We start from the raw sequence: 6812 nt of genomic DNA on the forward strand, positions 1-6812 counted from the left end.
GAAGCTGGCGTACAAGCTAAATCTTCTGCCAGACTTCAAGGTGCATCCAGGTTTCCACATATGCAATTTGAAGCAATTCTATGCTGATGTCAAGGATCCAGAGCGGAGCCAGCCACAGCGGGAGTCAGTCCTATAAAGAGCCCCTAGAGGTAAGCATACAGCTAGAGCAAATTCTTCGACACAAGATCAACTATCTTGGAGAGCCGAAAAAATATTTGTCAAGTAAACATATGAAGAGCAACCTACCTAGAAGTATGTGTTTTGGTTGAAGTTGCGCTACTCAGAAGAAGTTTGTGCCTACACGATGCAGTTGGCGCCAAGGACGGCACATGACTTGAAGGGGGAGCTTGTTCCCCTGTGTCTGAGTCTGTATAGTCTTTTTGTTTGCTTACTAGTACTATGTGCTTATGCTTGTTCACTTGTAAGGGAGTACCCTCCCACCGGTCTAATTGTCATGTTGGGGATTCTGTATTTGGGGTGGTTGGCATTTGAATCCTTGTAAGCAGCTTCAGTCAACCCTATATAAGCAAGTTGAGATTATTTTCCTTTCTTACCTCCCTCATGATGTACAAGCTTTCCAAGAGAAATACATTGCCAGTTTTTTTTATTCACTCTCTGAGTTCTTTATACTCTTTGCTTTTCAAATGATCTCTGTGCCCCTTTCGATGGTTTAGGGTTTACGACATAAGGTGTTTGCCATGCCACACGAACTTAAGTTGTCAACTCATGACAAAAATTGTTGATTTGCTAATACCACAAAGGTGACAAAAAATGGAGAACCAGTTACTACTGATCTCAGTTGCATGCATGTGACCTTGTATATTGGAGATTTCATGACTGTCTTAATGTGTTCAACTACTAAGGGTTTGCATATGTATGAAACACTAATGAAGCAACTTAACTGTAAAAAATTGCATTAGACCAACTAAAAAATGGTGAAACTATAGATTGACAAAATTGAAATCATGCTTACGCTAATCTCATGACTAGATTTATTGTAGGTTATACTAAATTTAGGAATAGGAGTTTGCTACTAAGCAATGCTTGTGTACTTTTTTTATACCCTGATATACCACAGGTTGATGAGTTTCTATCTTGCAAAGCATTTGAACATAGAAAATATTGTCTCTCTTGGTGAACCAATCTTCAGCTTTAACTTACTTTGCTCCCCCAGCCTAGTTGCTCGTTTCTGCTATTATTATGATGAACTTTTTGCTGGGTATTTCATAACACATTCTATGTACCTCTGGGTGTGTGTCCATATTAAGAATAAACTTGAGATGTAAAACATACATTGCCATCCTTTATAAGCCTCATCCTTCTATTAGATGACATGATACCTGTTACATAAAATATTAGTGTAATAAATCATTTAAATGTTTTCACTTTTGAAGTTAATTCAATTTATTTAAAAAGAGCTTGGTTAAAGCCACTATGTGGGAGTTATAACTAGTTTCAAGGGAGTAAACTTGTGACAAATTTTCTACAACAGGATAGATTTAGTGTAGGGCCAGTTTCACAACTTTAAAGATTTATGCAATGGTCAATTGCAAGAAATTTTCAGGAGAATATTTTGACATATGTAGAGTCTGCATAAAATTTGCAAGGAACTATATGTAGTAGAACCTTGAAAGACTTAAAAGAGCACTATTTGTGGACACCTGTTCTGTAGTTCTAAATGTCTGCTTGAAACAGGAACAACTGTAGGATTTTAGAAACTAATCTATTGAACACTTTTTGTGAAACTTTCATGGGCTGGCATTCCACATTTAGTGATAATTGTGGAAAATTGTTGGGATCAATCGTAATCTGGATTGGGAGCACCAATGCCTGAAACAAGATAGTTTCTGTAAACCATAGAGATGCTGAAAGTGCATATGAACTGAAAGTTTAGCTTCAGTGCTTAGTCAAATTGCACATTTTCTTCACAAGAGTACCGAGGGTTCTTAGATGAGGTGTACATGGGTCCTCAAGGTTGAGTTCTTTGAAGTTCAGGGCTAAACATTTGAATTCTCAGGTCAAAGTCAAACTACTAAGAGGTTTATAGTAAAGTCATTACATAGTTATTAGTGAACGACTCTCAGATATCAAGGAAATTTCTTGGTGAAGTCAGTTTGGTTAATGATGTTTCCAAGGTTGATTTTTCATATGAGATTCAAATGATTTGTTTGGTGTATCATCTACATGTGTGGGGCAGCTGCTAGCTAGCCGAATCACCAAGGTTTAGCAAGAGTAGCGAGTCTCAAAACATCAGTAAGGAAAGGAAAATTTATTCTTTGATGATTTTGACTCATGTGAGCAGTTGACCAGAGGGCTTACAGTAAAGTGCTCTGTCAATTTCCCCTATAGATTAACCATGGCCAGGTGCTTAAATGGATTTCTAACTTCACAATTGGTTGTAATGCCTCTTTGGTGGGCCTTCATGATGTGTCTTGAATGTCATTCTTTTTCTGCTTTCTAGTTTGTGAGAAACAGTTGCTGATCCATCTGAACCTTAGCCAGACTTATTTTTTCAACTTTTTACAGTGCTAAATCCATTTGTGTTGCAAGAAAATGGTATTAATGTGTAAGCAAGTGCAGATACAATGGCAATATGTGCCAGATGTTGTGTACACATTCATCATACGGCACTACTCCATTATTTTGCTTTTGTATTACTGAGAATGTAATGACTGAAACATAGGAGGCTTTTGATTTAAGATAGTTTCTTATCATTTTGGTTTCTTTTTGGTTCTTAAAGTATGTAAAGAGTAAGATTCTCTTGGCATATATGATATCTTTTGGATATTCAGAATTTTCTATCATCATAATTATTCTGATTTATCCTAGTGAGTGAGATGAATCTTTAAAAATTGTATTGGGTGCTGCAATTTGTTTTTTTGTATTATTAAATAATTTGTAATTTGTATTATTTGAGTCTATGCAGTGATTAGCAATTTTGCAGGAACCAGGAACAAATAATTAACCTTTCCCAAGGCAGTTCATACAAGATTTAGTTGTGACTTTCTTAATTCCTATTGTTATGAATACAACTGTCACCAACTCATGAAGGATTTGTAAGAATCAAGATGCTATTTTCGTATTAAGATGAAATATAAAATAAATATCACTTTTAATATGCCATATATATATATATATATATATATATATATATATATATATATATATATATATATATATATATATATATATATATATATATATATATATAATGCACACACACACTTAGTTCCATGATTAAGCTGTATCTACAATGAGTTTGGTTTTCTAAAGCTCCATTCTTTGCACAGTAAGAAGTGGATAACTAGAATTTAGAAAGCATGGAAAACCTGCATTCTTTGGTCATTCAAGATAAAGTGTTGTTGTATGACAGTGAAACTAACTTCCTGATTTGAGAATGTCCCAGGCTCCCAGCCTGCATGTCTTTTGCCTCTGATGGACGTATATGCTTTTAAACTTGGGGATCAAAGGTAGCATCAGCTATCTTGGGACCAGAGCGGAGGATATGTAATTATATGTATTAAAGTCAGACTATGCTTTAGATACAGAGTTAGTTAGGTTAGAAAATAAGAGGAGGATTTGGGTATCTGTCCTTGCTTACAAGCATGGCTATGACCCATCTCACATTACATAGAGTCTTACTGTTACATAACTGGGTTGACTGTGATCATCTATTCCTACAGTCAGGGAGTGTGTGAGAGACAAGAGATGGAGATAGAGTTAAAAGGGATCCAGCATGGAGAAATAAGATAGAGAAGAAAAGTGTGTAATGATTAAATGTACACAAAATAAAAGAGTGAATGAGAAGCAAGAATATTAACAAGTCTAAGCACCGGCAAACTTTGTAACATGAAACTCATTTTTAAGATAAGAAGCAAAAGTTTTTGGCCTTAAAAGAAGTTTCCCCTAAACACTGGCTGAAAACAGATGGATTCTAATCAAATCTTGAGTACTTGAATAATGAAAAGACTACAAAATACAGCCCGATCATCAACATACAAATCCTCAACTTTCAACAAACTTTCAAGCAACGGCTTCAAGGAATGAAAAAGAAGTTTTTTATTTAATGACCAAATCACCCTCTTCTCTCTCTCTCTCTCTCTCATGATCAGGTCCAGCCCTTCGCACCAGTTGCTTCTCCTCATACGGGAGCTAGAACAACCTCATGACGAAAGGCCTCTCCTTGCTGCGGGACCTCCGAGGCATGCCAACTTTTTCAGCCATGAGAAATTGAACAGTCATCTACAATAGTTTGCTTTTACTCTGTCTCTGACTTCCCTTGCTTCCAATACCAGAACTCCTTTTTTCTCATCTCATCTGATCTCAAGATGCTTCCTCCATTTCCACAAACACATTGGCAATAAAACAAAATGACAACAATCCACCACATAACCTAAGCAGAAAAAACTCGTAGGTGTAGGCAGAAAAAATGCCCTAATCATGTGAAAAAGTACGACAAAAGAACACACAAGAAGGTGCCAACCATCGGAGGACTTCTTAAGAACCTTGTAAGTTTTAAAATTGTTTGGAATGGCATAATCAGCTGGAGATGAGATATAAAAATTGATCAGCATCCTTGAATATTTAGGCTTTGTTTTCATGGAGGGAAAGGGAAGGAAATGGAGAGGTGGAAAGGAAAGCAAAAGAAAGGGGGGAAAGGAAATGAAAAAGGAAGGGAAGGGAAAGGAAAGGAAAAGAAAAGAAAAAGGTGATTATAGATACGTTTATCAGAAAAGGTGTAGATTTGCAGAGTTAGGAGCGAAACTCATAACAGGAGTTGCTGAGATGAAGAAGTAAACAAGAAACTTGCATTGCCCTCAAAACAAGCAAGGTTTGATGTTAGTTTCGATCACCAAGCTGCCCTATCATTGTCCTTACGTTAGCTGAACATGCTCAAAACGGATCAACATCAAGTTTCATGTGTAGTAGAGATACTACTCAAAAAGTTACTTTTGAAAAAATCATGTTTGCTTGGACTACATAAATGAAAGAAAATGATAAAATTTATAATGCTTTACAATAATACCCCTGCACTAGACAATGGAAAAGGGGAAGGGGGCATCGTGAATGGTAGTAAAAAGATAGACAGAGAAGAGAAGAGAGACGAACTTGAAAAAACTTCTTTGTTGTGATGGTTTACGTGAATGATGGTAAAAAAGTGATTTTGGATTGAAAAAGATGCTGCTACCACGTAAAACCTTGTTCATGCATGCACAAGGAAAAAGAAAGGGCATATACGGTATAAAACGATAAGTCTTTCCTTTCCTTTCCAATTGGATTTACATTAGAGCATCATTTCCATTCCCTCCCTTTGCGACCAAACAAGTTTTTGACTTTCTTTTCCTTTCCCTTCTGCTTAATTAATCAACCAAACAAAGGATTGATTGTTCTTTCCTTCTCTTTCCCTCCATCCAAACAAGGCATTAGTCTTTTCAATGATAGAACGTGTTATATTTCTCATTAGGTAGCATATAAGGTTTGAGATTGTTAATCATACATGCATTCCCATATAATGATTCAACATCCAACAGTGAGAAAATGTGAGAAAGAGGCAAATTGAGGAACCAAGAAAAGAAGGTGATAGGGACAACCCAAAGACAGAAATGTAGAAGAAGGCATAATGGAGATAAGAATAACAAAGAGAAAAGATTGCTTTGGGGTTTAGAACTTTAGGTTTAGGCATGGCATCCTCCCCTTGTCATGCTTTCTGTGTCCATCTCACGCAGGACCTCCAAATTTCAGAGGCTCCCAACAACAAGCATCAAACATCCACTACGACTAACGGGCTTTCCTCAAAGGCAATTGTGGAGCATTGGCAACTTGCCCAATGTTGAGTTGGTAGTGTTCAAAAGGCTTGTGTTGGCAACTCTAATTCTAGATTCTTGAATCATGGTGTTCCCATGACGAGAGCTATAGTGTTGCTCATGTTAGAAGTTGCCAACAATGGGTTGCTGATAATGGATCTTTCCTTATTTTTTCTTGCCCATTTTACATGTAACCATTGTATCCACTCGCCATATATGGTGAATGATGATTGTAGAGTGAAACAACACACAAATCATAATTACAACGAGTTTCCTCGTGCTTTTCGTGGATATGGGCACTCATGCCGAACCACGTATATCTTTTTGTTGTTTGATTATTCTCTCTGATCTTTATGGTATTAGTGCTAGGTTCATGTGCTTGAAGTTTCCTCTCTTCTGTCTTACTATGGCGGAAGGATCTCAATCCCAAGGAGTAGAAGAATGGCCCCAACAACAGTTGTAGGACAATGTTAATCCTGCTCTCAAAATGTAATGCTCGTTGGTTCGACGGGTCGGGTCGAGCTAGGGTCCAGACCCGGAACCGACCCCCACTCGCGTAAGGGCCCGACGCGAGGCCCTTCTCCCTCGCCTTTCCCTTCCTTCTTCGTTGTCTCCGGTGGTCTCCTGTGGCAACGCAGAGGGAGGAGAGTGACGGTCGGGTGGTGGTGGCTGGAACGGCGACGGCGACGGCGACGGAGGTGGCAGCGGCGACGGCGGCGGCGGCTGCTGGGTAAACCCTCTCTCTCTCGTGCGATTTTTCTTGCTCTGCCACTCATGCCCTTTTGTCTGTTTTGCTCTCTGCCGCACGTCCCCTCTTCTTCTCTCTCGCCATTTTCTTTCCCCTCTTTCCGCTGGTTCTCTACCGCTCGACCCTCTTCTCACTCACCCGCACTCCCCCGCCTGCTCTTTCTCTCTCTTCTCACCCCACGGCTGTTTTCCCCCTTGACCGAACCCTTCCTCTCTCTGTCTCTCCTCTCTGTCAGCGTCCCTTTTCTTTGTTTATTTCAG

Source organism: Nymphaea colorata, chromosome 4 (genome assembly GCF_008831285.2).
Source record: "Nymphaea colorata isolate Beijing-Zhang1983 chromosome 4, ASM883128v2, whole genome shotgun sequence".
Taxonomy (NCBI): domain Eukaryota; kingdom Viridiplantae; phylum Streptophyta; class Magnoliopsida; order Nymphaeales; family Nymphaeaceae; genus Nymphaea; species Nymphaea colorata.